Below are 11245 nucleotides of genomic sequence, written 5' to 3'. Positions count from 1 at the left end.
TAAAACGTTAAACAAATTAGTAAAAGATCTACATAAAACAAATACACCCTAAGTTACAGTTCTTTATAAAAGCATGATTAAAATGTATAAAACAATTCCAAGTAAAAGACCATAAAACCAGGAGTCAGTCGAGGCCAGTCCATAAACGTTTGTAAGATGACGACAGGCCACAACAAGACACAACAAAACAAAACAGCACAAGACAAGACAGCAGCAGTATGGCACAATCCTGTAACAAAAGAGGGAAACAGTCGTCAAGGTCCACCCCAATATGCCACATTATGATAAATGCAAGAGTCCCACTTACCACTCTCTAAAGGGCAATACTAAAATGAGTAGCTTTCCTGAGGAGATCTGCAGTGCTTAGCTGCCTAATGCGCTCAGCCACCTTGGATGGACAAGACTGCCAAATGCCTCTGTGTGGTACTGAAGCGCAGCTGTTTTCTTATAAGGCCGCTAATTATCAGCTGGGAAGGTGTGGATGTTAGTGCTGCATTCGTGGACATCACGTAAAATCCTACCCCAGAATCCACTTCACTACATAAAGGACCGCAGACTTAACAAACCAAATGACTGCACGCACAAACATAACCGATCTGTTTGACGTTCAGTAATGACTCTGGATTCGTGATCACTAGCAAGCTTTGTTTACTGTGTAACAGAGCAGACATTACACGTAAGCAACCTCACTCCCGGGGGGCGGGTCTCACCCTCGCGCTGTCTCACTGCGTGCGTGCGCAGCTTACTACACGGAACAGGTATATTAAAGCAGCATTAATGAACAATATTAGTCAGATGTTCTACATCCCCTTTCTTTAGCTTAAAACTGCATAAACGACTAACAACATCTTTAGCAATAATACATTAACAACATATCCTAGTCCATAACATTCTAGCCTGGACATTAACGAATTACTTCACACCTGGAACTGTGTCATTGGTAAGAACATAGTGAGCATTTAACTTTGTTAACATCATATCACATGTACTGTCCATTGTTTTGTTTTGTTTGTGATTCTTTTTTTTTTCTTTTTTTTTTCATGTTACAGTCCATCTCTTATGCCTTAGTGTTCATACTTGGGGTTTGGCTTGCAGACTCTCCCAAATCGTGTGATGTAAGCATCACTTGCCAGGTGACAGGGGGACTGGACAGGGGCTTGTGTGAGGTGTTGTGTGCGGCTATGTGTTTGTTCTTCAGTGTGTTGCACAGGATTCTGGATGTGCTGTGGGGAACTCGTGGTTGGTGGTTGGGCCACGGTGTAATCATCACGGAAATCTCCGTGTTGTGGTGGCGGTTCAGAGACTGGGAGGACATGCCTGCGGTTCCGCCTGTACTCCCCACCTCCTGACTGGATGATGTACGATCTGGGCTCCTTGCAGGCTTCCTTGATGGTTCCTAAGGAGTCATGTCCATGACGTGTTTGCATCTGCACAACCTCACCTGGCATGAGGGGACGGAGGGGTCTGCTGGACTTGTCATAGTATTTCTTTTGTGCATGGCGCTTGTGAAGTAAGTTTGTTTTAACAGCTCTGTTGCTTTTGGGGCTGGGAACGAGCAGACGTTTACACACAGGTAGGGTAGTGCGCGTCTGTCTTGACATCAGCCTTTCAGCTGGAGAACCTAGTGTGTGGTCTCGTGGCACATTGTGGAGATTGAGTAGGTTGAGGAAGACATCTGTTCCATCTCTCCTTGACCTCTCCATTAACTGCTTTGCACTGCGAACTGCACGTTCAGCCAGTCCATTAGCCTGCGGATAGTCTGGGCTACTTGTCACATGAACAAAGTCCCAGGCCGAAGCAAAGTCTGCAAAGCGTTGGCTGGTGAACTGGGTGCCGTTGTCTGATATTACTGTGTGCGGGCAGCCATGGACGGAAAAGTGTCTTTTAAGCTTTGAAATGACAGTGTTGGCAGTTAGGTCACAAAGCAAGTCTACCTCGAACCAACCTGAGTAAAAGTCGACGACAACCAGGTGATGTTGACCATTCCACTCAAAGATGTCAGTGGCGACGGTTGACCAGGGTAAGTCCGGCACTGGATGTAGCTTCAGTGGCTCTTTCCGTTGATGTGGCCTGGTGCTGTTGCACACTGGACACGCAGCTGTTTCTTGCTCTATATCTACAGTCATTGTGGGCCAAAACACGATACCACGGGCCCTGCGTTTAGTGGCTTCCGTGCCTGGGTACCCTCTGTGGAGGATGGCAATATAATCTTTTTGCAAAGACTTGGGGATCACTGTCTTCGGGCCTTTCATGACAATGCCATCTTCTAGGGTGAGTTCATCTCGATATGGGTGGTATTGACGAAGTTCTGTGGGCAGCTGAGTTTGTCTGCAGGGCCAGCCTCTCATTATGACAGTGCTCAGTTTCTGTAGCTCTGGATCAGAGGCAGTGTGTTCCTTTAGCTGTGTCAGCCTGGAAGAAGAGATTTGTTGGATCGACATGATCTCGTAGTCAGCTGTTTCATCACTGTGCTGATCTGTCGAGGTTGTGGGAGCACGGGACAAAATGTCGGCGAGATACATCTGCGAGCCTTTTTTGTACACCATCTGGAAGTTGTACTTCTGCAGTCTGAGCATCATGCGTTGCAGTCTGGCTGGAGCTGAATGTATTGGCTTGTTCAAGATAGTGACTAACGGCTGGTGATCGGTTTCGATTTGGATTTGCTTTCCATAGATGTAATCATTGAACTTGGAACATGTGAATACAACTGCAAGAAGCTCCTTCTCGATCTGCGCATAGCGCATTTCGGTCTGCGTCAGAGTACGAGAGGAGTAGGCGATTGGGGCGCCTTCCTAGAGGCATGCAGCCCCGAGTCCATACTGCGATGCATCACACGTTAGCGTGACGGGTTTCTGGACGTCGTAGTAGCTGAGGGTGGGTGGACTGATTAGGCACTGTTTTAAAGCATCGAATGCATCTTGATGCTGCTTCAGCCAGCACCACTGAATGTCTTTGCACGTTAGCTCCCGAAGTGGGGCTGAGAGCTCACTGAACTTAGGAATGAACTTTCCTAGGTAATTAATCATCCCTAAGAAGCGTTGGAGAGCTGTGACGTTTTCAGGTGTGGGCATCCCCTTAATTGCTTTAGTCTTTGCTGGGTCAGGCTTTAAGCCCTTGCTTGTGAAGACGTGACCAACATAACAGACTTCTGTGAGACTGAATTTGCACTTCAGGGGGTTGAGTCTCAATTTGACTTCCCTTGCACGATCGAGTACCTTTCTGAGATTCTGTTCATGCTCTTTCATATCTCCTCCACCGATGATTATGTCGTCGACGATGACAGCACAGGGGTATCCAGCAAAGATCTGCTCCATTGCATGCTGGAACACCTCGCTGGCTGAGTTTATTCCATACGGCATCCTGAGAAAGCGGAATCTGCCAAACGGCGAGCTGAAAGTCGTGAGCATGGATGATTTGTGGTCAAGCGTTATCTGCCAAAAGGAGCATTTCGCATCCAGGACAGAAAAGACTTTGGAGTTAGGCATTTGGGCAGCTATCTCCTCTATAGTGCGCATAGGGTGATGTGGGCGTTTTAGCGCTTTGTTTAGATCTCTTGGATCGATGCAGAGCCTGATGTCATCTGAATTTTTCTTGTGGGTCGCCACCATAGACGACACCCATTCTGTTGGCTCGGTGACAGGGGTGATCACACCCAACTCGACCATGCGGGTTAATTCCACTTTAACCTTGTCTTGCATTGGAACTGGTATTTTGCGTGCAGACTTTACTACTGGTGTGACTTCTGGGTCTATTTTCATGGAGTAGGTAACCGGAAGTTTACCAAGTTTATCTTCGAAGAGGTCTGAGTACTCTAAGAAGATCTGTTCTGAAAAGGTGTTTTCCACATCCTTGGCTACGTGGTGGACTTCTTTGTTCAATGTGATTAATTGCAAGTGGAGTGAGTCTGGTAAGCCAAGTAGGGGTTGTACGTCTCGTTTCACTACGAAGAACTGCAGAGGGTATTCCTTGCCTGCAGAGTGGCATGAGAGCGTTGCTGTGCCAGCTGTTTGAATTTCCTCACCTCCATATGCCACCAGTTTAGTTTTCTGTGATGGCAGGAGTCTTTCATCTTGTCTCAGTTGTTCAAAAAGGTCAGCTGGCATGACATTACATTTGGCGCCAGTGTCCACCTTGAGCTCTAAGGGTTTTCCATTAATATGTACCGTGGTGAAAATGTCATTCTTGTATGGAAAGCAGGGATTTATAGTGTCTATATTAATTCCATTCACATAGAACATTTCCTCATCGCTGCTAGGCGTTTGCATCTCAATGTGGTTAACGGGTCTCTTTTTGAATTGCCGTGTTCGTGATGACTTGCAGCATTTCTGGAAGTGATCCCACTTCTGACACCATGTTTGACGTTCAGTAATGACTCTGGATTCATGATCACTAGCAAGCTTTGTTTACTGTGTAACAGAGCAGACATTACACGTAAGCAACCTCACTCCCGGGGGGCGGGTCTCACCCTCGCGCTGTCTCACTGCGTGCGTGCGCAGCTTACTACACGGAATAGGTATATTAAAGCAGCATTAATGAACAATATTAGTCAGATGTTCTACACGATCTAACCATGAAATGACACAGGGGTATATATAATGGCTGATCAGACCACTATGACACACGAGGGGTATTTAAACAAACACAATCATAAATCACGAAACGATGCAGTACAATCTAGTTTGTAAATAAACTAAACACCAAAGAAGAAAATCAAAAACCACTAAACCCTAAACTCAATATTTAACTAAGTACAAATACTTTGTTTTTAATTAAAGAAAACACACATTCTCCCCATCAGCAGGAAGTGGTGGTGCGGTCCAATTATCCCTCTTTGTATTTAGTGGCTCTAAATACAAAGAGGCTGCCGTTTTTTGTCTGGCAACCCCCGGGGATGATGGCAGGTAAGAAGCAAATAAAGAAACAAAGGTTAGTCAGAAATCAAACAAAGTAGTGAACTGGTATGCATACATAAGTAAACTAAATGTGCGCTCTTACAAATAGAACAAATGTTTCCAAACCAATCAATAAACTTACTGGAATCTAAATTGTGTTATTGTGTTCAAATGAAGAAATGAAAATACACAAGAGTTACCGACTTTAGAGTGTGGCCATGGGTTTGGCCATCACAATCATCTTTGTCAAACTTTCCGTTTTCATTTGTTTTAAGGATGCAGCCGAGACAACAGGACTGCATTCACCATTAAACTGCTGGAGTCACTCTGGGTAATCCTGACCACAGTGCAAAGCCTCAGCTGATGGCCTCGGTGGTCTGGGCAGAATCTGCAATGAGACTGTGTTTAATAGATGCAAGTAATTTATTTCATTTTGTTCTCATGTTTACTTTGTTTCCTATAAACATTCCTGTGTTTGTTTGGTTTTCTTTTTCACCTTGGACTTGGCTCTTTCCATAATAATAAAATTATCTGATTTAAATGCTAATATAACCAGATTTCCTTTTTATTTTGATGATTTTTATTATTAACTGAAATCCCAGCATTAATGTTCAATCATTTTAAAAGAAGTTGGGTTCTTTCTTTTATTTAAGGGTGGTGCCAAAGAAATATGAACTGTTCTAATTTCACCAGGTTGAGTTTATTTGTGATGGGTGCTGCCCACATAATGCATAGTAATCCTGACAGTCGGCTGTAATCCCGAATGTTTGTTGATTCAAAGTTAGATCAGAACCCCTCAACAGCTCCTATCATGCTCTGAGCTCCACTGAAATGATTACCAATATGTCCAAAAGTTGATTGGACGTAGCATTTTGTGGGAGAAACATTTCGTCACTCATCCAGGTGACTTCTTCAGTCTCAGCTGACTGCAGGTTTCCCCAATCTTATAAACAGTACATTTGCATAATGACTGAAACCAGCCCACTGAGGGAACAATGGGCTGGGAGGTCAGTTCCTTAATCTTAATTATGCAAATTCTTATGACCATTGACCAACAACCACTGACCAAAACCCACTGATCAAAGAACACTGATCAATGGCCATGAGTACCATTCACAGAGAGTTGGGGAATGGCTGCAATCACAGCATTGTAAGATGGCGAAAGATGTACCCTTAAGCCCCCTCCTCGATTCAGAGATGGTCTTTCCCTTTTCACGTAAGGCAAGGACTGCCTAAAACTTGTACGTCAGTATGAGCAAACAGCACGTAAGATGGCGGATTACAGAAACCACCTGAGATTCAGCCTCAGATGCCGACAAAACAGGATTACTCCTAAAAGTCTGCAAATGAGCTCTTCAGTTAAAGGCTTCTGGGCAACAAAAATCCTCCAGAAGGCACAGCATCAGTTGCTCAATGAACGGGTGAGGCAAACAAATTTTGTCATCGACATGCTAAAATCTCAAGAGGAGCAGATCCGACAGAGAGTGACGATGCTTCTAGATGGGAGTACTCTTAAAAAGGTGTTTGACTTCACTGAGAAGGCTCGTCTAGCACAGCACAAGAAGTCTAAGACCAGGCAACAAAGGAAGTTTGACTTACTTGTTGTATGTCGGAAACCACCGCAAAATACGGAGAGTGTCCTCAGTGGCCAGAAGAGAGAAGGATGTGACACGGAGGATGTGGACAAGTGGGTGAAGAATTTGTCTGACAGACAGCTCACCCAAACAGAGAAAAACATCCTTGCTAAAGGGTTGAATTTTGCTGTCACACTGAGACAAATCCCGCTAGTGGAGCTGATCACAGCCACAGAAACAGCAATTCGTAACAACAATATTGCAGAAGTGGAAGCAGAGCAACTACGGACGAAAGTTTCGGCCTGTCTCAGCAATGCAAAGCCCCCAGCATCCAACATCACCATGGAGGAGAGGAAGGCACTCACATCACTTAGTAATGACAACAGCATTATCATCCTTCTGGCAGACAAGGGTAGGTGCACAGTATTGCTAAACCAAAAAGACTATCATGAGAAAATTTTGTCACTACTCACTGATGAAAATACTTATGAGCCCCTTAAACGAAACCCAGGAAGTGGCTACAGGAAGAGGGTGAAAGACTGTCTGAAGTAGTTAGAACAAGACAAGGCTATCGACCGGACCTCATACCACAGGCTGTACCCAGGGGAGTCTACACCAAGTCTGTATGGTTTACTGAAAATACATAAGCAGGGTGCACCTTTAAGACCAATTGTCTGCATGATCAACTCGGTCACCTATAACATCTCCAAGTTTCTGGCTTCGATCCTCAACCCGCTGGTGGGCAGCTCTGAACACCACATCCAGAACACGTTGGATTTTGTTGAGAAGGTGAGAGATGTCATTATGGAGGCAGATGAAACCATGGTCTCGTACGACGTTACATCTCTCTTCACTTGCATCCCAGTCACGGAAGCGTTGGAGGTAGTCCGTAAGAGATTACAGGATGACACCAACCTCAGCAGCAGGACCACTCTCAGCATCGACCAAGTGTGTTTGCTTTTGGAACTGTGTCTTCATTCCACCTACTTCACATACAAGGGTCAGTTCTACAGGCAGAAACATGGGTGTGCCATGGGCTCCCCAGTTTCACCCATCGTGGCCAATTTGTACATGGAAGAAGTGGAAAAGAGGGCTTTGCTATCCTACCCTGGAACACCACCAAGCCATTGGTTCAGATATGTGGATGACACCTGGGTGAAAATCAAATCTCAGGACGTACCACAATTCATGGATCACATTCACTCGGAGGACCGACACATCAAATTCACCCAAATTCACCAGGGAGGATATGAAAAGTGGCAGGTTAGCCTTCTTAGACTGTGAGATTTCCATCAGTAATGGGGGACATCTAAAAGCTGACGTGTACCGTAAACCTATGCATACGGATCAGTATCTAAGGTTTGACTCTCATCATCCACTGGAGCACAAACTGGGTGTCATCAGGACGCTACAACACAGAGCGAACACCATCCCCACTGACACAGCGGCCAGGGAAGCAGAAGAACAGCACATCAAGAAGGCCCTGAGTAAATGTGGTAATCCCAGCTGCACTTTTGTCAAAGCTGGAAAGGCATCTAAAGAAAGCTCCAGCCGATCCAGGAGAGAAGGACAACCGCTGCCCAATCGAAAACCTGTAGTGATCCCGTATGTGTCAGGAGTATCAGAGCAGTTGAGACGCATTTTTTCTAAACACCGGGTCTCTGTGGCTTTTAAACCCCAAAACACGCTGCGCCAAAAACTGGTCCACCCCAAGGATCGGGTCCCCCGACACAAACAGAGCAACATAGTGTACGCTGTTAAGTGCCAGGAGGATTGCCAGGATTTATACATCGGGGAAACCAAACAACCTCTGGCAAAGCGGATGGCACAACACAGAAGAGCAACCTCATCAGGCCAGGACTCTGCAGTCTACAGGCCAATGGACACTCTTTCAAGGATGAGGATGTACACATCTTGGACAGGGAGGAGCGCGGAGTCAAGGAGGCCATTTACATGAAAAGGGAAAGACCATCTCTGAATCGAGGAGGGGGCCTAAGGGTACATCTGTCACCATCTTACAATGCTGTGATTGCAGCCATTCCCCAACTCTCTGTGAATGGGACTCATGGCCATTGATCAGTGGGCTTTGATCAGTGGGTTTTGGTCAGTGGTTGTTGATCAATGGTCATGGGAATTTGCATGATTAAGATTAAGGAACTGACCTCACAGCCCATTGTTCCTTCAGAGGGCTGGTTTCAGTCATTATGCAAATGTACTGTTTATAAGATTGGGAAAACCTGCAGTCAGCTGAGACTGAAGAAGTCACTTGGATGAGTGACGAAACGTTTCTCCCACAAAACGCTACGTCCAGATGAACAGAATCAACTTTTGGAGATTTACTTACCTGGATGATTGAGCATGCATCAAGACGATTACCAATATGAACCTCAGGCTTCAGTCCTAAACAGTGGCACAAACATCTGTCCTAATGTTTCTGTTTCTGCTATAGAAAAAGGTACAAGTAAAATCGAAGCTACCAGCATGACTGCTCAGCACTGATTTTGTTATCCAACAAAAATCAAGTTGTCATCACTTTTCTGGAGTCTGCAAACACTCAGCTTTAATATTGCTTACTTTTTTGCTTCTAGTTTCCAGGCCAGAGGATGAGTGGGCTGCCCGCCTGCTGCCCCTTCTGTCTGGTGAGGCTCAGACGGTGGTGCTGAGCTTGCCCCCTGGGTCTCGGGGGGTGTTCAAGGATGTCTGTCGGGCAGTCCTGGACCGGTTGGGCCTCTCCCCGGAGGACTATCGGAGGCAGTTCCAAGCCAGCAGGATGACGGGAGGGGAGCGGCCGTTTGCTTGGGCTCGCCAGCTGGAGGATGCAGCGGCAAGATGGCTGCGGCCGGGGCCCCTGCCGGAGGAAGCTTGGCTGCTCAATCTGGTTGTCCTCGAGCAGTTCGTGGAGGGGTGGCGGAGACTACAGCTCGCTGGGTCCGCTGCCACTGCCTGGCGACTCTGACGGCGGTGGTCATGCTGGCGGAGGACCACGACAGTGGTCCCGACACCCGCACGGGAGGAGCCACGGCGGAACAGCCGGGGCACGTCGCAGCGGCTGCTGACGGTGGCAGGTCGGAGGGGGGATGGCGGCCCCGGCAGAAAGGAACACGCAGCGGGGTGGAGCCCCAGAAACCCATTCCTAACTCTGCTTCCAGCTGAGACTCCAGCAGTGGCTGGTGCTGCCCCGGAGCCACGAGGAGCCACGCAGACTCCGGGGCAGGAGTGCTGGAAGTGCGGGCGGCCAGGGCACCTGCGCCGGGAGTTATGGAGGTCGGGCAGGTGTTCCGGGTCGCTGGGGCTCCAGCACCCGCCCCCGGTCCAGGAGGGACATACCGCATACCGGTAAGGTGTCGCCATGCCTTGGTGGAGATGGGCTGCACGCAGACCCTGGTGCACCAGAGCCTGGTTCGCCCTGGGGCATTGTTGGAAGCAGAGTGGGTGGAGGTGAGATGTGTGCACGGGGATATTCACAAGTATCCAGTAGTGTCGCTGCTGCTAAAATTCACGGGCAAAATGCATAGGATAAAGGCGGCGGTTAGCCCGCACCTGTCGCATCCCCTGATTTTGGGCATTAATTGGCTGGGGTTCCACAACTTACTGGGGAGGTACGTGGGGATGCAATCGTGACCAGTAAATTTGTGTAACGTTTGCGCAGCTCTCAGCCGGGGGGGGGGGGGGTGGCAGGAACCTCTACAGAGGCCCCACTGCCAGCTTGCGGCAGTTGTCTACATCAGCCACAAGCTGACGGATCAGGAGTCGTGCTACAGCACCGTGGAGAAGGCGATTCGGTGGGTGGTCGACTCCCTTCGGTACTACCTCCTGGGACACCCATTCACCCTCTGCTCAGACCACACCCCGCTACAGTGGCTCCACCGCATGAAGGATGCCAACACCCGGTATCTGGCTTTACAGCCTTTTAAGTTCAAAGTGGTCCATAGGCCAGGCGCGAAGATGGTCGTGGCTGATTCCCTCTCCCGGGGTGGGGAGTAGGTTCGGCCGGATGGGCCCCGGCCTCAGTCGGGTGGTGGGAATGGGTGGCGCGGGTGTGGTCTCTGGCCCGCTGCAGAGGAGGGGTGGCACGGTGAGCTCCCGGGCCGGCGCGGAGGCGGGGTGAACAGGTGTTTGGGACAAGTGACTGATTGTGACTCTTTTTATGTTTCAGTGACAGTCAAGAAGAGAGAGTGGAGTGACCACTGACTGAGTGTCTGTGTCCCGTGCATTAAGTCGAAACCACAGTGAACACTAATAATAAAGTAAGTGTGCTGTCACCATACCCACGGTCTATGTGTGTGTGTGTGTGTTGGGGTCCAAGGTCACAGGAACATTTTCCCAAAGACTTCTATACAATTAGAAGTTTTTATTTGTTTTCATTCGCCCCCTTCTGCTTATTAGAAAGAAGCCAATTAGCTCTGTGTTTCATACGCTTTATCCATCGTATTTCGTCGTATCTTATATTGATAAATTTAATTCATCTTAATATAAGATAGCTTCGTTGACATTAAAGATAGGACATGTCTGAACAGTGAATACTAGTTTCTGAATTCTCTTCACATCTAAATCAAAATGTAAAGGCATATTTCCCAATATCCCCGGCTCTTTCTAAATGTTAGCAGAACACGTTGTGCAGAGTCACACTGAGATCAAGCCTCCTCCAGCTGATCCATCCAATCACCGTCTATTCTGACAGTTGTTGTCAGATCAGTCTCTGAAAGATGGATGCCTCAGATGCAGTGATTCACTGCTCTGTATCACCGCTGTCTCCTTGGACTGATGTGTTTATATAAT

General features: G+C 47.5%; 1 pseudogene; it reads left to right on the top strand.

The window, feature by feature from the left end:
* Positions 1–4894: 4894 nt before the first annotated feature.
* On the top strand, positions 4895–9422 carry LOC116334238 (annotated as a pseudogene).
* Positions 9423–11245: the final 1823 nt, after the last annotated feature.

The sequence above is a fragment of the Oreochromis aureus genome, linkage group 1 (assembly GCF_013358895.1).
Source record: "Oreochromis aureus strain Israel breed Guangdong linkage group 1, ZZ_aureus, whole genome shotgun sequence".
In the NCBI taxonomy this organism is placed as follows: Eukaryota; Metazoa; Chordata; class Actinopteri; order Cichliformes; family Cichlidae; genus Oreochromis; species Oreochromis aureus.
The sequence above is the reverse complement of the archived record's forward strand: the minus strand, read 5'-3'. Positions and strand labels throughout refer to the sequence as shown.